Below are 26,448 nucleotides of genomic sequence, written 5' to 3'. Positions count from 1 at the left end.
CCTATCACAAGAGAAGTGGGTACAGTCGATCATATCCGAGGGTTACAAAATCCCCTTCGAAAGGTTTCCCGTACCTCTGCAATCCCTTCCAGACATCTCACCCGGTCAAAGGGATTTGGCAAGACAGGAAGTTTCAAAACTCCTGGAAAAAAGAGCCATCCAAACAGTGCCGGCAGACCAAGTAGGATCTGGCTTCTACTCAAGATTCTTTTTGGTCCCCAAAAGGACGGGAGATTGGAGACCAATACTAGACCTAAGCAGACTAAACAAGTCTGTCAAAAGGCAAGATTCGGATGGTCACGCTACAATCCATTCTGCCCTTTCTGGGCAAGGACAACTGGATGTGCTCTATAGACCTTCAAGATGCGTACTATCACATAAAGATTCACAGACGCTCCAGAAGGTTTCTCCGCTTCGGCTGGGAGCCAGTCATTACCAATTCAGAGCACTGCCCTTTGGCCTCACTTCAGCCCCAGAGTGTTCACCAAATGCATGGCAGTGGTCACAGCTCACCTGAGACGTTGAGGATTCCAGGTGTTTCCTTATTTGGACGACTGGCTCCTCTCCGCCACCTCCAAGCATCAGCTTCTTCGGTCCAGAGACTACACCCTACAGCTTTGCAAGAGACTAGGAATTTCGGTAAATTTGAAAAATCCTCTCTGCTGCCTTGCCAATCTATCACCTTTATAGGCGCAGAGTTAAATCAACATGTTAGCCAGGCTAACAGATCAAAGGATTCTGGACATCCAGAAATTTGTTCAGCTTCTGTTACAAAGCAACAAGATCAAAGCCAGGTTTGTCTTGAAAGTTCTAGGCCTAATGGCTGCGGCCATTGTTCTTCTTCCACTGGCTCGCTTCCACATGCGTCTCCTGCAGTGGATGTTATTCACGCAGTGGTCGTACCACGATCTGCCCATGAGACACGAAATCTTGGTAACACAGTCGTGCAGGGCTCATCTACGATGGTGGATATCTTCCCTCTTCTTCATCAGGGCCGACCCTTTGTTCCTCCTCCAGTTGCCACAGTCACCACGGATGCCTCTCTGATCGGGTGGGGGCATTATCAGGGCAGGATGGTCCACGGGACGTGGCAACCCATAGAATACCACCTGCACATAAATGTCCTGGAGATGAGAGCAGTGCTTTTAACGTTGCAAGCCCTCGACGACTTTCTTCCCACAGGGACTATTGCAGTACAGACGAACAACATGTCCGTGGTCTGGTACATCAACAAACAGGGCGGAACCAAGTCCTATCCCTTATGTCGAGAAGCTCTCAGACTTTGGCAATGGGCGATCTCTTCTCAACGGTTTCTGATAGCAACACACATCCCCGGCAGGTCCAACCTATTGGCGGACAGGCTAAGCAGATCTATTCTGATGCCTCACGAGTGGTCCCTCAATCAATCTGTAGTGGATCAGATTTTTCTGAAGTGGGGCACCCCTTGTTGCGATCTTTTGCTACCCTCAAAACAGCAAGTGCCCAGATTACTTCACACTATTTCCTCTTCCAGGCCAACCCTTGAGAGACTCTCTAACCCAGGATTGGCCTCGGGGCCTTCTTTATGCTTTTCCTCCCTTTCCATTGATTCCACAAGTCATTCAGAAAGCCACCATTTTGAGAGCCAAATTGATCCTCATTGCTCCATATTGGCCTCGACAAATTTGGTTTCCGTCTCTACATCATCATCTTCTGGTGCAGCCCTGGCATCTGGACCCAGTTCGGATCTTTTGATCCACCAGTCGGGTCAGCAGCACCGGGCCATTCATTCTCTCAACCTCACTGCTTGGTTGCTCCACTTCCTTCCCTAGCCAGGCTACCAATGATTTCTGACTCAGTCAGAGACATTTTAGTGTCTTCTTTAAAGTCGTCCACTAGAACTGTTTATGCTAGCAAGTGGCGTTTTTTTGGGCAAACGCCAGAAATATTGATCCTTTTACCGCTCCTGTACATTCTGTTTTGAATTTCCTGGCGGAGGTTTTTCATTTGGGATCTTCGTCATCTACAGTCAAAGTACAACTGGCTGCTATTTCCAAGTATCATGTTGGCTTGCATGACAATAACATCATGTCTCATAGGTTATGCAAAGCCTTTTAAGAGGAGTTTTTCTCCTAAAACCGCCTGTGAAACATCCTCCTCCGCAATGGGATCTAAACTTAATGTTGGCATCCCTAATTCTACCTCCTTCGAACCGTCTGCTACGTGTTCTTTAAAGTTATTGACGTGGAAAACTATATTTTACTGGCTGTTACTTCTGCAAGAAGAGTTTCTGAGATTCAGGCCCTCTGCATTCGTTCACCTTATCTGGTTTTTCATAAGGATAGGGTTTCGCTCAGAACTAACCCTTCCTTTCTTCCCAAGGTTGTATCTCAAACCAATATTAACCAATCTATTGATCTACCAGTTTTCTTTCCTAACTATTCTGACAGAGCTGAACAGAAGTTGCATTTTTGGATGTTCATCGTCAGCTCAGGTACTACTTGCATAGGACTAAACAAATTAGAAAATCAGACCAATTGTTTGTCTCCTATGCAGAAAACAGGTTAGGTCTTCCAGTTTCTAAAGTGACCTTATCTAGATGGTTGACTTCCACCATTTCCTATGTGTACTCTCTAAGGGGCAAACAACTATCTTCTAAGCCAAAGCACATTCAACCAGGAGTCTATCCACTTCTGTAGCCTTTCAGGATAGACTTCCCATTGACACTATTTGTGCAGCAGCTACTTGGGCCACGCCTCATACCTTTGTGTCTCATTACAAGTTGGATTTGGCCTCCAGAGATAGGGCCAGTTTTGGTTCCACAGTTCTCAAGAGTCTGTTCCATTGAGCCACCGGGATACAGGTGCTAGGGGCGGTCCCATCCAGCAAGAATGAAGAGATTGACAACTTAACATTTAGAAGTTATGTACCTACCATAACGTTCCATGTTAGTTGTCTTCTCCCTCCCTCCTTCCCCTGGCCTGGACAGATCTTGGAGAGTTCCTATTAGATTGCTTCCTCTGGAACATTGTTATGAGGACTTCTTTTAGGAACCATGGTTCCTAATTATGTTAGGATAGTCTTTAGCAGGGTCAGTTAGCTGCCAAACGAGATCTGAGGTAGTTCCACCTTGCATCATGGGATATAGGGTTGCCTCGAGCTGGTAAAAGGAGTTCTCGAGCTAAAGCAAGGGGAGCCGAGGATCGGCTCCGAACCCATCCAGCAAGAAAGAAGGCGAGAGAAGACAACTAACATGGAACGTTATGGTAGGTACATAACTTCTAATTTTGTGGTTTTGAGCATAGCTCCTCCCCTTTCCAGTTGGCCACACCCCTTCCATTGACCGCACCCATTCAGCTGTCTTCTGCAGCCCCCCTTTGATTTGAAGTCACCAGCCGCCACTGGAGAAGGTATCTGGTTTTACGAACCACTGAGGAACAAGGACTGACGGAAAAGAAACATTTCGGTTGGACTAGAGATTTGCCAGGCCCTCTCCTTGATTGATAAAATCAGCAAATGGTTTTGACTGTATGGCAAGCTGCTAACAAGGTCACATAGCACAGCGTAGAGTAGCTTGGTTCAACATGAGAGGTCTTTGATGATTTAGCTATTTCAATATCTTTTCAATTTTGACTACTTTCTCATGAACTCCATTTGATTGATGATAGTGAGGATACCGCATAGTGCAAGTAAAACCACAGAGATCAGTAGACTGCTTGGATTGCTTTCAATGGGGATTCCTTATATAGTAAAAATGGTCTTGTACCATAATATGAATTGATGGCAAGTTGAAGTTGGCAATAACTCTATGTCTCAAGACAATAGTCCACTGCTACTAAATTTCTCTCTTCAAATTCACACAAGTCAGCAGCTGTTGTTTGCCAAGGACATTGTGGTTGAGACATTAGTAGCAATTACTCTTTTGTTTGGTAAGGTTTATGGATAATACTGAAGTGACATTTTGGCAGAAGCTTTACAATTGTATTGGTATTTCTTCCTACAGACATGTTGGCAGTTTCACACTTAGTGAGGTCTTGGTGTTTTTCATGTATTTGTCTTTTTTAACATTTAAATATATTGTGACAAGGGTACAACAATTCTTTCTTGGTATAATTACAAAGCATCATATCCAGAAAATTGTGCTTTAACAGTGTAATATTTGTACATCATAGTCTTTGGCCAGCACATAGGCTATCCATTCCTAGCATACCCGACAGCTGTTTGTAACTCATGATTCTTTTCAGTAGATTGCTTTAGCTCTTCTAGTCTTTTTGTTGTTACTGGTCAAATTGACATAATACTCTTTATAGAAAAGAAACATCAATATTTTTTTCATTATCTGACAGCATATGGTCATGTTTTAGATTTCCGAATAACATGTCAGCCATGACTAATTGCTGGCTAGGCACATGAGCTTCTCTAGTATTGAAATATTTCATTCTTATGAGTAACCTTTGACATCATAGGAATTAGTCAGTGGAATAAGTGGTCTGTAGTCAGTTTATAGCTGAAAACTCTCCAGCCTGATAGCTAACCAAAGAACTTCTCATAAGTCTACACACTTACCAGGCACTTCTTCTGGATTTGTGAGTGTCTCTGTTCAGCATCCACTGGCAGCAACTGGCTGTAATATTCATCCATCTGGAGTAATGCAGCACCTAGGCTATAGTAGTTGGTATCTGCAGTCACTAAATGTTTGGTTTGATGACATCATAGCAAGCAAATACTGGGACAGTTGCTAATATTTCTTTCACTTTGCTGAAAGCTGGGTTTGAAGAGCTCCCCATGACCAGGGTACATCTTTCTTGAGTAAATATTTCATTGGTTGTTGTACAGCAGGCAGATTTGGTACAAACTGGCCAAAGTTGTTTATCATGCACAGGGCCTGATGTCATTCACTTACACATTGGTTAGACTCCACTATTGCTCTGACCTTGTTTGCATCTGCTGTGATACAACTAGAACTTATGCTGTGACCAAAACAATGAACCTCAGACTTTCCAAAACAGCATTTGTTTATTTTATTCAGTTTCAAAACAGAACATTTAATGGTTTGGAGCTCTTTTCCCCAATCTAGAGTCATGTGTTTATCAGGACAAAGCACAATTACAACATCCATGGCAAGAACAAGTCCATGCTCATGTAGCAAACTACTCACCTTGTGTTACCATAGTTATGATACTGAAATTATATAAAATGGCAGTCTCTTAAAGCAGAACCTTTTCATTGGGCTGCTAAGGGCCGTTAACTTTTGTATAACTTTTTTTAGAAGTATCTTCCAAAAACTACTGGAGTCATGTAGTGCAGCATGAGCTAGCTTGAATGTTATATCTTTTACTGTAGGTTGAATAAAACTTTCTCATGTGACTGTATTATTAAACTTCTTTAAGTCAGCATATGTTCATTCATTCTCATTCTTTTTAATAAGTGGGACCATTAGTGTACACTATTTAGTTGTTTCAGCTGCCCCTTTAATCACACCAATGTACTTGAATTCATTGTAGCTCTGTCTCTGCTTTGGGCAGAAAAAGAAATGACACTCTTTTGGGTGTGATCAATGCATATTGGACAGCATCGAGCTTTAACTTTATCTTTACAGGTGAGCACTCAAGAAAACCAACATAACAAAAGACACCTAAATTGATGTTGTTCATTCTGGCTATCAGGCAGTAATGACAAAACTTAGTTTCATGCCTTTTTTTTCTGGTGATCTTTGTGGTAGAAATCTCTGTGGACTATCTAGCTGCATGGTGGTGGGAAAGATACATAGTGTAAGAGGCATTAATTTCTATAATTGATCTGATTAGGGTTAAGTATAGAAGAATGCTAACTTCTTTTGTCCTGGATAATATTCTTTAATTGATTAGCAAAGCCACCATCCATCATAAAAAGTGGACAATCAGTATTGAAGAGTAAACCTGCCTGGTGAATATCTGCAATACATCAATTATATAACAAAAGGAAAAAATTGCTGTCCAGGACCAAGACGGAGCAGGTGCCCAATTGGGAGCAATCTCTCCTTAGCCTGAACAAGCAAATAAGAGCACTAGTGAAATCCTGTAAAGCTAACTTTGAGTCCATATTAGCCACATCTGCTAGAGACAATCATAAGGCCTTCTTCACATATGTCCACAATCTCAAAGGAAGCACCCACATCTGTTCAGAACTGGTGGTCAAGGACACCAAATACACAAATGCTGTATATGTAGCCAATGTACTAGCTGACAGATTCAGTGAAAACCTCTCTCCTCTGTCCCCCAACAGTAAACCAGGACATCTCCAGTACCTTCCCCCATTCCTTGTCTCTAGGGAACAGGTCATCACTTTCCTTCTGGCTTTAACATTTGTCACAGTTTTAGTAACAGGAAGGCATGGATCAACCAGATAGTTTAAATATTTCTGACTTTATTTGCATGTCTGATTCATGTGGACAGTTTGGGTGAAAGAAAGGGCTTAGTGAGACATATGGTATTGCTGATTTTATACTAACTGCAGCATCGATCATCTAGATATTTTGAACATTTCTTCATTTGTCATTTATGTGTTTGATTCTAATCACAAGGATGGTACAGTGAGATAAATGTTATTACTATTGCACTAATTATTACATTGATCAACCAGTTCATTTAAATATTTGTGTGAATATTTTAACCGGTGGGATGGATCAGAGATAAATGTTATTATTTTTACACTAATTCCGGTATGGAGCAACCATATATTTTGGACAATATGCTTGGCTTATCTTTGATGTAGTTTATACTGAAAGATGGTAATGAATCAGCCTTACCTTACAAATGCACCAGGAATGTAATAAATGTCTGCTCAACAGGGTGCAGCTCACAGGATGCAGCTATTATCACCTTTGTATGAGCATGCAGAACCTTGCATTAATGAAATGCAAGTTATTATCGCATTATTAATTTGCAGTCTGTGCTGTTATAGAATAACACTGAGTCATTATCACTTGTCAGGTAAAACCCTCATGCAGCTGCCACTGTTATTCACTTTTGGAAAAGTTGTTATCACATTGATGAATGCATTTTCCAGGTTTTGGTTGCTGTATATGTTGAGTCATGCAGAAGTGTTCCCTCACAATTCTTTTGTTTCTTTTTCCCCAATTACATCTATTGTAAGATACCAGTAAAGGTATCCATTGTGGTTATATGGTTCATATTTTTGTGAATTACTGCACATGCTGCTGTGTTGTTTTCCAACTGCTTCTGGGCAGGTAAATAACACCATATTGTTCTATACTGTTGTGTTTCTCAGCTGTAAGTTCAAGTGTAAGGCAACATGCCCCTCAAAGAAGATGCCATTTGTTCAGGTAGGGAATATTTCAACATGCTAAGACCTAATTTTGAAGACTGTATTAGTACTTACAACATGGTAAAAGAGTCGTGTCTGTATGCTGGACAAATGTACAGTTATCACAGTTTGTTAAGGACTTAAGTTATGCAAATGATGACATTTTTTCTTGTCTTGGTAACTAACATTGCAAGGGAGCATGTCAGCGTTCTAAGTAATACCTCATTTTCAAGACAGTTTCCACTCAGGCAGTATTTCAACTAAGGCAAGACTCTCACTCTTCACATTGGTTTCTGCCTACTGCCAGGCTGATGGTGTGTGCATCAGTGGGTGTCACACCTAGACAATATGACTCTTAGGATCATCCTGGATGGCAGTGGAGAACTTGGAGAGTCTTCAGCTCAGTCCTACTAGGCTGCTTTCCTGGATATGCATGGTTTCAAGAGTGCCACTCTGATGCACATCGATCCACATCGATATCTGTGCGGTAATTGAGACCTGGTTCAAGGCTCCAAAGAGCACCCCTGCAATACCAGGCTACAACTCTTACCACACTTTTCGGCCACAAAACCAAGACCGAAACACTAAAGGTGGAAGAGTGTCCATATTCACTAAGGATATTCACACCTCCAGGCTAGTTGCCCAACACAATGCATCTGAAATTCTCCAGGTGCAACTAACACTAGGTAAGACTGCAATCCAAATTGTAGCTTGCTACAGATCCTCCACCATGCCCCAAGATTCTCACTACACCTTTCTAAACATACTGGAAAATGTTAAGATACAACCAAACACCCTAATACTGGGTGATTTCAACTACCCTGCCATTAACTGGGAAAACTACTCAAGTACCAACACCTTTTCCCAATGGTTCTTGGAATTAATAAATTCCAACGCCTTGGATCAACTAATCCATTGTCCCACCAGGGGCTCCAATATCCTAGACCTGGTCATTACCAACATGAGAGATAGATGCTCCACACCAGTGGTCACCCCCTCATTGGTTAGGTCTGACCATAAGCAAATCCCCCTTGACATCCACATCCCATCCCCCCAGTAAGGAAACCTCCGTAAAAAAATTCTCCAAAGCCAACTTCATGCAACTGAAGTCAGAAGTGACAAACTTCATGACACCTGTGCAGACGGGATCTGAAAGTTCGACTGCTAAATCCTACACTAAGGCACTGTATGAGCGCATCCACTCATGCATGAATCGTGCCATCACAGATAGAACCAAGATGCTCTCCTCCAAAAAAAGGAAGCTAATCTGGTGGTCCCCTGCTGTAAACAAACTATACAACAGGAGGAAGAAACTGTTGCAGAAAAGAGGAAAATCCCAGGATGCAAAAAACTCCCTCACCAGCCTCAGTAAGAATCTGAGATCCCCCATAAAATCCTCAAAAGCTAGTTACGAAAATAAAATTGCCAAAGATTCCAAAAACAACCACAAGGCATTCTATAGTTATGTCAAGAATCTAAATGACAATGCTCAGAGCTGCTCTGAGCTACAACAGAGTGGCATTATATGTACTGATCCCAAGGATATTGTCAATATCCTGGCAGATCGATTTAGTGCCAACGTCATCCCCCTCTCACCCCCTAAAGGGCCCATCTCAATACCAAAAGATTGCCACATTCCGGTAATCATGGCCACACAGGTAGAAACTGCACTCTCCAAAGCTAAGAATTCAGCATTCATGGGACCAGATGACATCCCAGGCTGTGTACCTCATGAACTACAAAATGAACTGGCACCTCACCTAAGTGTCATGTTTAATCATAGCCTCACCTCAGGCTTCGTGCCCACTGAGTGGCACACAGCTACAGTTACTTGGATCCAGAGAACTACCGTCTCATCAGTCTGACGAGCCTGATCTGTAAGGGCATGGAATGCATTATCATGGAACTTATAAACAAAGACATTGGCAACCTTCAAACACTGGACCCCACCCAGTTTGGGTTCATGAAGGGCCAGTCTTGTCTCCTGAACCTGATTGACTTCTTTGAATCAGTCTCCAGAGCTGTGGACGAGGGTAAGGCAGTCCACACAGCCTATCTGGACCTCACCAAGGCCTTCAACACCATCCCCCACTCTGGTGTCATAGATAAACTTACTAAGCTGGGCATAAATCCCTACGTCACTTGATGGGTTGCCAACTGGCTTACTGACAGAACCCAGACTGAAAAAGTAGCCGACTCCAAATCCAGCTCCAAGCAAGTGACAAGTGGAGTACCTCAGGGTTCAGTCCTGGGACCACTATTGTTTGGCATCTACTTCTCCGAAGTACAGGCCAACACTAAGGGACTCTGGCTAACAAAGTTCGCAGATGATTGCAAACTGGGAGCCATTACTGAATCCCCAAATGATGTGGATATTCTACAAAAGGGCCTTACAAAAACATATGCCTGGTGCCAGAGCCATGGGCTCAAGCTTAATGTCAGGAAAGGTATAGTTATCCCCTTTGGAAAAAAACATATACCCATGAATTACCACATAGGTGGCAGTACACTAAACATTGAAAGTGTGATGAGAGTCCTAGGGACACAGGTGGACAGTGGTCTCATCTTCGATAACCACATCGACACAACAGTCAGGAAATCCTTCTATGTGGCGCACCTCATCACTAAGGGCTTTTCATTCAGAAAAAAGGAGGTCATTGTCGCACTGTACTCATCCCTCATTAGACCCATTATAGAGTATAATGCCCCGTTTGGTATGTACCTCACAAGACATCTGCAACAGCTGGAAAGGCTGCAGAAAAACCTCACTAAATGAATCACAGGCCTAAAACAGATGCCATTTGCTGACCATCTAAAAAAACTCCATCTATACTCTGTGGCATATCGTCTACTCAGAGGCGATCTCTGCTTAACATACAAGACCATGTCAAACCCTGAACAAGACAATGTCAAACCCTGAGCTGTTGGACATGCTCCACTTAAAGAAATCCCAATCCCTCAAAGCCACATGCTCCAGGGATCTAAACCTTGTCATCACAATAACCAAAACATGCTGGAGGGGTAGGTTCCTGACCCAGAGATTCCCCATACTCTAGAATAGACGCCCATACATGTCAAGCAGAGCGCCTTCTTGGCCGTCTTCAAAAGGAACCTTAATGATTGGATGGGAGATAGGAAATTCACCCCGTGATCATGTCATTCACCCTGCTAGACAGGGGTCCAGGGAAGTAAATATTGTGGGAATAAATATCCAGGGAATTGTTATGGCTAGGCTTGTATAGGCCCTAGGGCCGATAGCCTAGTACCAAGCTGTGAACCTATGCCTTCAGTCCCTCCCCGAAAGGCCACCGGCAAATAGAAATAGTCTTGGTGCGTCTTTTTCTTTTGTGATGTGCCCTTTGACTCTCCCTCCACTCTGGTACAGTAAATGTATGTAGGTCAGATGCCCTCGAGTACCACTGAAGTCCCATGCTTGTCCTGGGTTAATTAGTGGAGTGGCGGTCCTTACTCTGCTTTTCTCTTTACATGTGCCCTTTCTGTAGCTCCTTGTCAGTACCCATTCAGCAGTATGTTGGCTACACCAAGAATGTATATGTTTACAGTGACATGTGTCTACTACTAATCTGATAGTGTGTGTGAGCTGCTGGTTTTCAGGTTGTTAGGTATGTACCTCTGATCATCTTTGCAAATAATGAACCACAAGAATAATGCCTATGTGAATAGCAGTGAAGATTCCAACAGGCAAACAAGGTAATGCACATTATCTACATATACATGTTGGAGTAATGCTGTAGCCTTCCAATACATCTGTCAAACATCAGTAGTAATCTGTTGGCATTTTTTTCTTTATAGTGCAGGTTCATCCACCTTTTGACACTGACATGGCTTCACAAGTAGGAGAACAACAAATATGAGTGTGGGTATGTGGCCATTCCTACATTCACTGGGCTGCCAGCCATGCCTCTCTAAGTGAAAACCACTACAACTTGAGCTTCCCCACATCTAGTGTGAAGGTATACTGGACTGCAAGAAGACGTATGCATTGGAGTGGAGTACTGCAGTTGTTGGAAGAGAAGTGTTCCATCTACTCTGAGCCCGATATTCTTGTGCTGCACATTGGAGGGAATGATGTCATCAGTCACCCACTCGGAAGGCTACGGTTTCAAATCAGAGCAATTTTTGAACACCTGCAGTCATGATGGCCATGTTAGCTTTTTGTGTGGTCTGACATAATTCCTCACCAGATATAGAAAACAGCAAACAGACATTTATAGAATGGGTTCATGCATGGCTTGATGCACAGGGTCGGTGGATCTACAGTCTACTATGACAGCATCACTGCAGAAGATGTTCACCTTTTCAGAAGGGATGGCATTCATCTAACTGAGGAGGGCATTGCGTTGTTCTCGACTGACCTCCACAATGGTGTGAGGAGAGCTATGCACAATAAATTGGTAACATGCAGCTTGTGAGAAGAATGGAAAACACACATTTATTTATTTTTTATTTTTTATTTTACATTTGTTAACCGGGAGAGTCCGACTGAATACATGTCCATTTTCAGCGGAGGCCCGGGGAGAAAAGCTCCAGGTACATAACAGACATATGAACATTTTTAATGCAAAAAAGGAAGATAGTTGAGTTCTAAATACAATATAAAGATACATCACATCTTGGGAAAAAAATAACAGCAGTATATAAAAAAAAAACATAGGTCAGTTACAAAGGCGCCTTGTTAAAAAGCGGTTAAGGATAGTGAGGTAAGAGAAGGGTAAATGATAGTGGTTAATCAGGTTTGGAACAGGGACATTGCCAGAGAGTATTGAGATGGGGTTTAAGCTTTTTTTTGAATTGTAGGAGTGAAGGTTCTGAGGTGAGCATGGTCAGTAGGGAGTTCCACATTTTACCTACAAAGTTTGAGAATAGAGAATCCCCAGCAGAATTATTGGCTTTGGTAGTTTGAGCTAAGATCTTATTGGAGGAGCATAAAGATTGCAGGTTAATATAGGGGTGAATGATGTTTTTCAGAGCTGGTGTTTTCTCTGGGTGATACAGTATCTGGTGAGCCGTTTTGAGTTGGTTGGAAAACTCTAACCACCCTAGTTGCTTCAAGTTAGTGCAGTGGTGCATTCTAAAGGTGGAATTTGTGGCAAATCTAGCTATGTGATTGTAACAAGAAGCAAGTTTGTTAAGGGTTGTCTTGTTTAGGTTTGTAAAAAGGGGGGAAGCATAGAAAAGAGTTGATAGTAGGTGTGTGCTGGCAATTGTAATTTTAGCGTGAGGAGTGAGAAAGTGTTTTACTTTATAGAGAGAGCCAAGCTTTTTATTGACGGTTTTGATGGTTAGATTGAAATGGGTGTCAAATTTAAGGGAGTTATCAATGGTAACACCTAATAGCTTTGTGTGAGCTTCTGGTGATATAGTGATTCCATTGGAGGATGTAATAGAGAAGGTGGGGGTAGAGTCTTGTTAGTGGGTGAGAAAGTAAGTAGTTTTGTTTTGTTGGGGTTGAGAACTAGTTGACGACTTGAGAACCATTTTTCTATTAGGTTGAAGGTGTTTTGGGTTGAAGCAGTGAGGTCTGCCTGGTTGGAGGCAGTGCTGATGATAGTCGAATCATCTACATATTGAATGCATGTGGCATGGGGGGTGATTGTGGGCAGGTCATTAACAAAGATGGTGAAGAGAAGAGGGCCAAGAATAGATCCTTGGGGAACTCCAAGTGTAACAGGTAGGCATGTGGATAATTTGTCCTGCCATAGAACAGCCTGTTGCCTATTGGACAGGTAGGATTGGAACCATTTCAGCGTGGAATTGCTGAGTGATAGTTTTTTTAATGTATGGAGGAGTTGAATGTGGTTCACCATATCAAAGGCCTTGGAGAGGTCTAAGAAAAGAGCAGATGATAGTTTATTATTGTTTCTGAAGTTATTGATGGTATTAGAAAAGGATAGTAGGGCTGATGTGATACTGTGATTTGGCCTGAAGCCATGCTGGGAGTTGGCTAGAATTTTATTTTTGGTGAGGTGTTCCATCAGTTGTTTGTGGACACACTTTTCCATAATTTTGGCCAGGGGTGAGAGTATAGCTATAGGTCTGTAGTTGGTTAGCTCTAGTGAGCTACCACCTTTATGGAGAGGAATAATGTGGGACATTTTCCATATGGAGGGGATGAAGGCTTCTGACAAGGTACGGTTTATGATTATGGAGACGGGATAGGAAATGGCCTCAGCTGCTTTTTGCAGAAACTCAGCTGGGAGAAGGTCAGCTGCTAGCTTAGTGGGTTTTAGTTTTTTAAGAAGAGATGTTATAGAGGATATGGGTACTAGATCGAAGGTAAATAGATGATCTGATGTAGTTGTAGTATTCTGTTGGCATGGGTAGTGGAGTGGGCTGGTTGTTTGTTTGAATGACCAGTTATGCAGCTTGTGAGAAGAATGGAAAACACCCATGATCATTTAGGACCGGTATGGTAAGTAAATTTTATTGTTATATTTATGAACACCATTGTCACTACTTACAACACAGGAAAAGACGTGCTAGGGAACTTGTACACATGCTGAGTAACACTTCATTTTCAGATTGTAAAAGAACCATCTGTATGCTTTGCACAGGTATAAATAAGCATTTGTTTGTGAATTGTGTTGTGCAAAATATGGTATTGTTCTGAGTTTGGCAAATAACTGTGTTAAGGAGCTGGTGAAGATGCTGAGAAAGAACAACTGTTTTCAGGAGAGTGCTACCAGGTACAGTCAAATATGACAGTAACCTTAGGCATGTGTAAAGTTTAGATGACACGAAAGGCTTAGTAATACAGAACTTGATCCCTTAGGTCCATTGCTGAATGGACGTCATGAGACTGTAGTGGTATCAGCTGTTTGAGTGGGTATCCAGCACAGTTATCGGACAGATCAGATGGCCTTGTGTGCCACTGAAGTCCCATGCCTGTCCTGGGTTCATTAGTAGAGTGGCTTTCCTTACCTTGCTTTTTCTGTTTACATGTACCCATTCAGTAGTACGTTGGCTACACCAAGAATGTGTATATTTACAATCGTATGTGTCTACATGGTAAAACAAGTGGGTCTGAATGCTGTACACATGTATAGATATCATTTGTTTAGGACTCAGGTTATGGAAATTATGATTTTTTTTCATATTTTGGTAAATCCCTTTGCAAAGGAGCATCTGAATATGCTAAGTAATACCTCATTTTCAAGACAGTATTGGTAGTTCCAGCATGGTAAAAGAACTGTGCCTGTATGTTGTGCACATGTGCAGATATCAAACCTGTGGAAATTATGATTTTTTTTCATGTTTTGGTAAATAACTTTGCAAGGGAGCATTTGAATGTGTCAAGTAATACTTCATTTTGAAGACAGTATTCATAGGTCCAACATGGTAAAATAATTGTTCCTGTATGTTGTACACATGTACATATATCAAAATTTGTTTCAGACTTAGGTTATGGAAATTCTGAAATTTTTCATATTTTGCTACATAACTTTGCAAGGGAGCATATGAATGTGTTAAGTAATACCTCATTTCGAAGACAGTATTCATAGGTCCAACATGGTAAAATAAGTGTGCCTGTATGTTGTACACACCTGCAGATATCAAAGTTTGTTAGGTTATGGAAATTATGATTTTTATTTTCATATTTTGGTAAATAACTTTGCAAGGGAGCATGTCAGTGTGCCAAGTAATACCTCATTTTGAAGACAGTGTTACTCCTTACAGCATGGTAAAAGAACTGTATCTGTGCACTGTACACATGTACAGATATCACAGTTTGTTTAGTCTTGTAAGATTATGAAAATTATACATTTCCAATACTTCTCATTATTATCTCCATATCTTTGCAAGGATGCAGGGTGATGACACAAATGATGCAACATTTTGAAGCTGACATTGAGATGCACAACTTCTACACTGATATGTACCCTCTGTCTGTTACAGATGATGAGATATTATGCTTTGTTTATTTATCAGTTATGAGAAATATTATATTAATCATATTTTTGTGAATATCTCCATAAAGGAGCATCACACAGTAATGGTTAATGTATCATTTAAAAGCTGACATTCATACAAATAAATTAAATACAAATTGTATGGGTCTACATGGTATATTGACCAAGATATTGTGCTTTTATTTTCCAAAAAGGTAAAAAATATGCACAATATCAGCATTCCTTGCCACATATTTAATAATGGCTTTGATATGCACAATCAACATTTACACCGTTGGAAAGGTCAGTGTCTGCTGAACAACTTTTGCATTTACATTTTTAGTCTAGCTCTTAGAGTTATGAACATTTGTTTTCTGTGTGGCATTACAAATGGATTTTCTGAAAATGAGCTTAGGCTGCGTTGTTGTTCCTATGGTGGAATTAAGCAGACAGCTTTTTCTGAGCTGTTCCGGTGTGAATGAGTTAAATAGAAAAATTAATAACTACAGAGAGACACAGACCACATTATTCAATGAAACAATTAGACGGAAAAATAAAATGCAGTACAATCTTTAACACTGCAAGTTTGTACTTAACTCAGCTAGTAATGCAGCTGATTGTAGGTATGTAGCAGAAGCCAACCAACTCAGATGTTGAGCAGTAATAAATTCAGAGATATGTGACTAACACTTATAAATACAGAGAAACCCTCTAGGCCAAGAGTTTAACACTGAATATCAATGAAGTGAAACACAATAGCCCCCACTAACTGCAGAGACAGAGAGAGACCATAGTATTGTATGAAACAATTAAGTAGAAAAATAAATAAGTACAGGGAGACACAGACCACAATATTCAATGAAACAATTAAATAGACAAAAAAATAAAATGCAGTACAATCTTTAACACTGCAAGTTTGTGCTTAACTCAGCTAGTAATGCAGCTGATTGTAAGTATGTAGCAGAAGCCAAACAACTCAGATATTGAGCAGTAAGATTCAGTTGCCCACTTTCTTCCCCTCACCACAATCCTCTAGTGAGAGGGTTCTACATTCCTTAGATGTGCACAGGCAAAGGGTTTACCTAGACAAAACAAAATCAGTTAGGAAGTCTGATCAACTCTTTGTGTCCTTTCATCCCAGGGCTCTGGGTTTACCTGTTTCCAAATATACTAGTTCTTCCTGGATTTCTAAGGCTATTGTGTTTTGCTATGATTTCCATGGAAATCTTTATCATCTACTGTCAGACCCCATTCTACTAGATCTGTTGCCTCATCAGGGGCCTTCTTTAAGAGAGTTGATGTCCATTCCTTTTTGGAAGCTACTACTTGGTCATTTGTTTATACTTTTACAAAACATTACACGTTGGACATTTTCTCTAGATCTATGGCAGGGTTTGCTAGAGCAATTCTGCATGGATTTGTAGAAAGTATTTCTCCACTTTCTTCCTCTGCTCCCTCCTACACCCTGGGTTCCTTTTGAGCTTTTGCATTCTCCCACATGTAAAGAATACTGCAACATTGAATAGAAGGACATGGAATAGTTGTGTAAAATCTTACCATAACCATGGATGTCCTTCTCTTCTTTGTTGCAGTATTCTGTCCCATCCGCCTTCCTCCCGAAACTTGTTCCTAGATTGACTCCTTTTTATTTGGCCTTAGTATTCCTTTTCTTCATGGGGCTAACTTATTCTGAGGATGGTATGTGCGGACGTCACTTTTATGGCTGACATTGTCAGTGACTTAGTGCGACGCCCCATGTACTGACAGTGGCAATATGCTTTTATATACAGGCTGGAAGTTGGGTCGATTGGCAGATTACAACCCATATGTAAAGAATGCTGCAACATAGAAGAGAAGGACATCTATGGTTATGGTAAGATTTCACACAACTATTCTTTCCTAAAAGATAGTACTTCAGTTACTACCCAAGACATCCATACCTTCAGTAAATCTATAAGATCCAGTACAATCTTCAAAAAACAAATAACTACTCCAACATCTCATCCACTCTATTGTAGTCAAACATCCTCCAGCTTACAAAATATAAAATTTTACAGTTGCCCTCTAACCCTAAACCAAACCTCATTACAAAACCAAAAGCAAAATCCCACTTCTCTGATTTATTCCAATGTGGAAACATTCATCCAAATCCAGGACCTACTTCAGCTTCCCTTTGTTATAGTATACTTTTCTCTAACTCACTGTCTCTAGTTACATTAAACCTACATAACGTGTAATAAAATAACTGACTTCCATGTGTGGTTATCTCAGCACATCCCCAGTGTATTTGCAATCAGAGAGACATGGCTGAAGCCAAATATTCAAGATAATAAATTGCTTCCCCAGACTATAGCATAATACGATCTGACAGAACACACAGAAAAGCAAGAGGTGTAGCTCTAATCTACCCCAATTCTTATACAATTGTACCCTACTCCAAGCCCATTCCAAAATTCATTAATGCTGAAATCCTCATAGCCTTCTTAAAACTCAATAAAACTAAACAGCTCTGCATTGCAGTTCTATGTATTCTCCCTGGTCACAACACTCCTATACTTGAAGACATTGTCTGCTGGATGCCTCAAAATATATCCAATGAAACTATCATCATGGGTGATGTCATTATCAGTTGGCAAAACTTAATTTCTGACTTCCCAGCTAATAGTTTAAATCTTTTTGGATTCACTCAACTTACTAGAACTCCCACTAGAATTCATAAAAGTAACAACCAAGGTTTTATTCTAGACTGGATCTTAGTCACTGAACCGAATAACTATTCTAACTCCAATAATGTCCCAGACACTTTGACCATCTACCTGCATATACTTGCAGGACTACCAACCTATCATCCAAAGCCCATAACTACAAAACATCCATAATCTAACTAGCTTTAGCTAACAGCTGTTTATTAACACATTAAAATCCTTAAACTGGTCCATGCTAAAAACATTACCCCTAGATGATGCAGTCAGTTACTTCAACAAACTATCTCTAGATACCCTTAACAGCCTAGCACCACTTCGAACAAAAAGAACTAAAATCAGTTATGCACCCTGGCTTATTAAGTCCACATAAAATTACTAGTAAACACAGACAAGGCTTGGAAGGAATGGTAGAAGAGTAAAATTGACTTTAATTTTCAAAACTACAAACAATGCAGTCAAGCAAAAAATTCTATAGCTGTAGGTAAGAAACAATATTTCACACAACAGCAATCTGACCACAAAAACAACCTCAAAAAAATTTGGAACACCATTTCATCACAACTTACCCCAGGGTCCAAACAAAATCCTGCTCCAGATAGCCCCTTAGTCCCATTTCCACAACTAATCTCAATCTGAACTCACCTCTGTCTAAAACATCTAGAAAACATACTGCTTTTACTCTGTTTTCTTCTCAGAGCATTCCAGCTACAGCCTGTCAGCCTTTCCTGCCTTTCACTGCAACCTGTACCCACTAACTGTCTACTACACAAAATTAAATTCTGCTCTCCTTCCAATGACAATCTCCCATCAGAATACTTAAAAAGTGCAACCGATGCTATTGCCTACCCTTTCAGTATTCTTATCAGTAGATCCATCACAGAATCCCATGTCCCCTCCCTCTGGAAAAAAATCAGTTATGATCCCTTTACGTAAAGGAGGAAGATCTAATAAATTCTCTTACTATTGCCCCATCTCCATCTTGTCTCCTCTTTCCAAAAATCTCAGAAAAATGCACATGTAGAGAACTTCTTGAATGCCTTATTCATGACAAACTACTTACACCTACCCAACATGGTTTCAGACCAGCACATAGTACAACCACCACCCTAATATCCTTCACAGATATAATTAATAAAGCAAGAGACTCTGGCCAACTAACCTCTGCATTATTTCTTGATCTTTCGAAAGCTTTCAGCACTGTCAAACTCCTCAAACTCTTACAACAACTTTCTTTCCTAGGTCTTTCATAAGCCTCAAATCATTAATTTTCAAGCTACCTAGCTGAAAGACAACAATGAGTAAAATGGCAAGGCTGCCTCTCACAATATCTAACCAATAAAATGGGAGTTCCATAAGGCTCCATCTTTGGACCCCTCCTCTTCAATATCTTCATAAATAGCCTCTATACAGCATCCTGTCAAAGCTTCCTAATTCAGTATGCTGATGACCCATCTCTCATTTCTTCATCCAACAACATTGTACACCTTAAACAAATAACCCAAACTGCCTTCTCCTCCATTGAATCCTAACTCAACAATCCAGAACTTTTACTCAACCCTAACAAAACCAAACTCATGTTTACACCAAAGGCACTGTCAACATACTTCAAGATATATTCGATAAGCAACACAAAAATCAAAGTGGTTCCATACAACAAACTGTTAGGGGGTAATAGTAGACAATAAACTGACCTTTGACCTTCATATACATAACACTATCAAACAACACACCAGAAACTAGGAATGCTTCATCGCCACAAAACCTTTATGGATACAGCCACTAAAACTACAGTAGCCTCAACCTACCTACTACCCTCCTTACTATATGGTGTCAGAATATTAACCAACCTTCAAATCACACTTAAAAATAAGTTTGAATCTTTCTACAGTAAAATTGCCAAATCTGCAACAGGCATGTCATACCATAAACATCACTGTGCTACTCTTAGCTACCTTAATTGGCTCAAACTTCCCCAGCAACTAAATTACTTCCAACTAACAATCACCCATAAAATTATCTATAAACCTGAGATCTGTCCTGCCTTAAACTCTATACTCCAAATCTACACACCTAGCCGGGCTCTCCGCTCTGAAGATAAGATGCTTCTAACTCTATAGAAACCAAAAAAAAAGTGCTGGTCAGTGCTTATACTCCTACGCAGTGACCAAACTATGGAATGCACTACCCTTAGATATCAGAACTTCTTCAAACCTCAATAATTTCAAGTTTAAATTTAAAGAATTCCTACTCGAGTCACATAACTGTCCCTGTTCCAAACCAAGCAGACTCCATTCCTCTAACTTACTTCACTCAACTACCCCTTTTTCACTTCCTTCCTCTTCCTTCTCTTATCCATCTTCATCTCCCATTCAGCTACTTCTCTTCCAGCATTCTTTAACTCACCTTTATCTCTATTACATTCACCACCTCTACTAACTCTCACCTACCTTTCCCTATCCCATAGCACCTACCTTACTCTACTTAATCACTAACTCAATTCCTGTGTTTGTTCAGTCTATCAGACTTCTTTTAAATCTCTATTTTCTCTCATTTCTCTCTTTACTGTTCACCTTCACAACCCTTTTCCTCATTCCCATGCATTTTTCTTTTCCTGCTATCACTTCTAATAATTCTCTTGTTTATACTCAGTCAGACCAGTTGCACAGTCTCTCTCTCTATCATTATAATGTGCCTCTTTGACAATTATCTGCTATATTTGTTTTTGTTTCAATGAAAAATGTATGTATGCAGGTATGATTGTATATTATCTCTGTAAAAATGCCCACATAACATGCTAGTTATGCCTGTTAACATTCCTTTTTCAAATTTATGTAAATGGAGTTTTGTGTTCATCTGTATGTTTGTTTTATACTCTGTTTATTATGTAAAAGTGTTTCTGTTCTCTATGTATTTGGAGCTTTTTCCCCCCTGGCCTCTGCTGAAAATGTTTTTTTTTTTTTTTTACCCAGATGTAACCAAATGTCAAATAAAAAAAAAAAGTTCAGATGATAAGGAGCTTAGCCAGGCAGCTTTATAAGACTGACTAAAACTCAAGGCTCCCACTGATAAAGGGAATAAAAAACAGCTGGGAAAGTATTCTAGAAGAGCAACTCTCAGGGGGAAAGTTGAGACAAAGGAGGTTAGCTCCTAAGTATATGACAAAGTGTAGGCATTTTATAACGTTTGCTTGGAAGTCTCTTTACAAATATTTTTGCATGCCTAGCAAACTGATGAGAATGTTCTCAACTGCAATGAACATTATTGGAGATGTCGGAAAGCTGAGGCTCAAGACACATGGATGTATTATTTTTGTGAGTGTATCAATTTACTGCAGTATAGACAGGAACTAGGGAATAAAGTAAAGGCTGCAATGCCAGAGTTGTAGTGGTCAATAGGGTGATAGACTGGTTAGTGAGGCATCTAGTGGACTTGTTGCTGCAAAACTATGATAACTAGAAATTGGAAGCAGGAGGAGCCAAACAGTCAAAGGAATAATGAATGAGTTCTGTGATATAGAGACAATGGGTAATAGAAAACAGACCAAGGAGAGTGTTAGTACAAAATGGTTTCATTGGTTACGGTACACAGAGGGACAGTATTTAATAGTGATGGGGAGAGTTATTGGAATGCTAGGGATGTCAGGATTTCTAGGCAGGCCTCTATTATGAATGGGAAAGATGAACCCAGGATGGAAGCAGTTGAGATCAGACTGTGGCTGAAGGAAGAAAATGGGCATCTTGCATTTTGGGGGAACAATGAAACTATAAATAAATAAGTATATAAGTGTACAATTTAGGTTAGCTGTGGAGTAACAAATAAACTTGGCATCTGTAGTGTTGAATATTGAACCTGTGCTAGAACTGTTTTTCTTTTCTTTCCTAGACATGGTTTAGTTTTTGTGTATTGGGAAGATGGAGGAAATTCTGTATATAGCTTGACAGAATGTTACTGATTATAAACTGTGTTTCATTTAAGTGCATGAGGGTGAAAGATGACACCATCTTTTGATAAAAGTGTAAGGAAAGAATAGAGAAAAGCTTATTGTTAGTGGTATAAGAGAGTAAGTGAATGCCTTATTGTTAAACAACAGTAAAATAATGGAGGGTGTAGTAGGGTATTTAAAAATTGTGTATTGTCAAGTGAGGGAAGGAGAAAAAAAGTTTTTTTTTTTTTTTTTTTGAAGGTATCAAGAGTGGGAAAAGATGTGAATATATGTTTGCAAAAGAAGTGAAATGAAGGAATTTGGGATATGATAAAAGAGAAAAAAATACAAAGTGTGCCAGGTGAAGAAGGGTTAGGGTATACATTTTTATAACAAAATGGTGAAAGAAGAAGAGTGATTTTTTAGAACTAATAACTGAATGGTTAGAATGTGATTTGAGGGATGAGTAGATGAGTTCAGGGCATTAACTGAATGGTTAGAAGATGATCTGAGGGATGCAGATGTGTCTTTGAATATAATGGATGGCGCAGTGGTGCAGCGGTTTGCATTGTCACCTCACAGCAAGAGGTACTCCGGTTTGATTCTAGGCTGAGATGCCTTCTGTGCGGAGTCTGCATCTCCTCCCTGTGTTTGTGTGGGTTTTTACTGAGTGCTCTTATTTCTCCCACGTTACAAAGACGTGCGTCTGGAGCATTCCTCCCTTGGCCTCCACTGAAAACTGGCTCGTTCCAAGTCTGACTTTCCCAGTAAACAAATGTTAAATAAATAAATACATTTTTTTGTGGGGAAAAAAAGATAAAAGGTAATTTGTATAATTAGTGACCAGTACTGTTATATAATACAGATTATAAAAAATATAAGGAAAATAATGTGGAGAAGGTTTGATGAGGTACTTGAGAAAGTATTGAAAACAATATGTTTTTGGAATAAAAGGAAGAAACGAGAACAATATTTTAATAATTAACTAAGCAAAAGATTGTGTAAACAAAAAGGATAAAGAAGGGGAGATTTTAGGCTGTGGTATTTTAAAAATGTTTGATAACATAGATGATGAACAAATATGGATAGAATGTGGTGAGTTTTTCCTGCACTGTATTCACAAAGTACATGGGTTAAAGTACTGGTAAATGGATGGATGAGTGAAAAAAACAGAACTGAAGAATGGTATTAAGCAAAGATGCCAAATGAGCAGAGTACTATTTAATTAGTTGTGAGTGCAGTTATAGTACACGTGAATAGGGAACTAATGAAACCTACCATAAAAAATTAAGGTAAGAATAACTCCAGAGCCCAAAACCTTGTAGCACGATGACTCAGGCAGTACAAAGTAGAAAGGGTTGTCGCCAAGCTTAGGGAGCCTTTAACAAGGAAGATAAGAGAACCTGTAGTGGTACTAGAAATATTTTAGAAATGTTATGAAAATCTGTATAAAGCAGAGAAATATAGAAATCAAGAAAAGGTACAAATGGAAATGTTTATGGAAGTATCAAATATCCCAAAGTCAGAGGAAGATGAAACTCAGTTACTAGCAGTTAGGATAGGAGGAGATGAGATACAAATGGTGATGTATAACCAATCTACAGGAAAGTCCCCAGGAATAGATGGTATTCCTGTGGAAGTTTGGAAGCTAGGAGGGAAAAATGATAAAGATCTGGAAGATTTTGTTTAACAGTATTTTAAGAGGAGAAATGCTAACGTCCTGGAAGAAAGCGCTGGTGGCTATAATATCTAAAGAGGGTAAAGACCTATCAGATCCAACTTTAAACAGGCCCATTTCAATCCTAAACTATGATTGTAAAGTGTTTATGTCTATAGTGGCTAAAAGAATGGCAAAGGCGATAGATATGGATCAGTCTGGTTTTGTGGAGAGGAGGCAAACATTTGATAACATTAACAGAACAATGGTGATCCAGAGGGAAGCAGAATGTAAGAAAATACCACTGTTGTTGATGGATATTGCTGTAGAGAAATCTTTTGACAGATTAGGCTGGGAATTTATGAGCAAGGCAGTGGAAGCATTTGCATCCCTGATAAAATGATGAGGTTGATTAGGAGGATATATAAGGATTCCCCTTTGTTATTTGCATTATATTTAGAATCATTGGCAAAGAAAATAAGGGACTCAGTAATTCAAGGATATCATTGGTATGGTTGTCACACAAAGCTGGCTTTATTTGCAGATAATATTATTTTATACCCAATAAAACCAGAAAAGGACATTTCAGGTTTGTGGAACATTTTGAGACAGTTTCAAGTCTTTTCAAGATGCAAAATTAATGAACCTAAAATAAAGGAATAGCTGTAAATGTATGTACCCACACACAAATTGGTTCAGCAATATCCATATTTAAGGGGACATGATAAAATGAAGTACTTAGGAGTATGGATTAAAAAGGTTTCTGGTGTGGCAGCTAAGGATATGTGAGAGGAGGCTAAACAAAAGATAATACAAAAAACTGAGAAATTGATAGCTCTGTTTTATAGATATGGATAGCAAGACACAAGCAGTTAAAATGTTTTTAGTCCCTTTAGTTTTATACACAGGTTAGGCAAATTTTTATCAACTAGAGGAGATGTTGTGGATAGCAATTAATAAAGAGCTGAAGGATTTTGTCTGGGAGGGGAAGATGGCAAGAGTTAGGTGGGATAAATTCATTCTTCCAGTAGGACAATGCAGTTTGGGATTACCCAACTTGAAGGGGTATTTTAGAGCTATGCAGTTAAGGCTCCTATACATAGCACAAGCAGAATGTTATAATTTAAAGTGGAAAGAGATAATGACAAAACAAGACAAGACTGTGATTTTAGATGGAGATCCTTAAGGAGAATAACAGTAACCATACAGAATATTACATTCATAAAGTAGCAGAAAGTATTCTAAACACTAAGCCAACATGGGAATGGAGAAAGGATGTTCTGCCGATAGGGATATCTGCAATTAGGGATACAGACAGTAGGCAAGAGGGGTCTGGGATTTATTGGATAACACTAGCAAAAGAACCAAGGTATTGGGAGCGAATAATTAAAAAGGGAAAGGTAACAGAATGGGAAGAGGTCAATATTGTATTTGGACTGCAGGCTAGAGATTGCCTTCCATATCAAGGAACAATATCAGAGTATAGACAAAGGGAAAGGAGGGGAGGGTCCTTTGCAGAAGACCAGCACTGGTAGAGCATTTACTAGAATCTAGAATAGAAAATGCTAATAAAAAAGAATAATTAATAGCGCATATAAATATTGCATGATAACTATGAGTCAAAGGAGATAAGAAAGGATTGGGAAGAGAGATTGGATAAGCAGTTCACAAAGAAACAATGGGGGATATATGTATGACTCCCAAATATGCAACAAAGTCTAGAAGATTTAGGATCTTTGCCTGGAAGTGTTTACATAGGTATTTTTATCCCCGAAGTAGAATCCAAAGAATCTTTCCTCGGGTAGGATAGCAACTGTTGGAGGTGTGTTGGGGAAAAAGACTTAATTGGGAACATAGTTTTCTGGGAATGTAATGAGTTGTCAGACTTTAAAAATTCCCTGCAGACTACTCTATCAGAGGTACTGGGCGAGCATACTGATAAAACTAAGGAAATGATTTTTTAAGGTATGATACAAATTGCCTAGACATAGTAGGGCCTTGCTGAGTCTAATTATGGTGGCTGCCAAAAAAGCAATTACTAGAAAAAGGAAATCAGTGTCTAACCCAACTGTACTAGAAATAGTGATTATAGTAACAGAGATAAAACAACTGGGAATGGGATCTTTAGGGAAGGGTAGGAACAAAGTGCATATTAAAATGAGAATTGTGGGAACAGTACATGAAGAGGAGGAACGAGGTTTAAAAGAAGTCAGGATTTGAATGAACTGTGTAATGTTTGGCTGATATTGATTGGACAGATTATAAGTGATGTATAATGGTTGCAACTAAAATTATGTCAATATGGTTTGTTTTCATTTATATAAATGTATGATTGCCTATGCCATAAGTGATAATAATAAAGATGTTTATTGTTTAAAAAAATAAGGTAAGAGTAGAATTGTCTATCATATTACATTATGAAGATGTTTTAATTATGTTGGCATGTAATAAAGTGTGGCTGAATGAAGTAGTAAAGAGAGCAGAGGGATATTTAATGTGGATAAGATTAAGTTTGATTACAGAAAAAGTAAAGGGTAAGAATATATGAAATTAGGAGGTTATATTTTACAAGAAAGGTAGTTTTGGTATTAGATATTAAAGGTGAGGATGCAACATAATGAGAAAAGATGCTGTAGAAAGTAGAAATGTCATTAAGTGTATGGGAAATGTTTAGGTGTACTTTTTATGAAAAAAGTGTATTAGTACATTCAGTAATGTTGGGAATGTTATACTGGAAGAGTGTTCATGTTTCCAACAGACAGAGAAAAAAAAATATTAGAAACTGAATTTTTGAGTAATATGAGGATGTAGACTGGACCCCATAAAGAAGGGTAGAATATATAATGAAAGGAAAAAGGAGTAGCAATCGAATATGAGAAAGAGAATTTGTTTGGCGGTCTTATAACAAAATGTGGACAGTTCTGGGAATTTGTGAGTGCGCAGAAAAGGAATAAGTTAATGGTGGAAGGA

This window comes from Protopterus annectens, chromosome 5.part0 (assembly GCF_019279795.1).
Source record: "Protopterus annectens isolate FY-2018-M chromosome 5.part0, PAN1.0, whole genome shotgun sequence".
Taxonomy (NCBI): domain Eukaryota; kingdom Metazoa; phylum Chordata; order Ceratodontiformes; family Protopteridae; genus Protopterus; species Protopterus annectens.
This window is presented reverse-complemented; position numbering follows the sequence as displayed.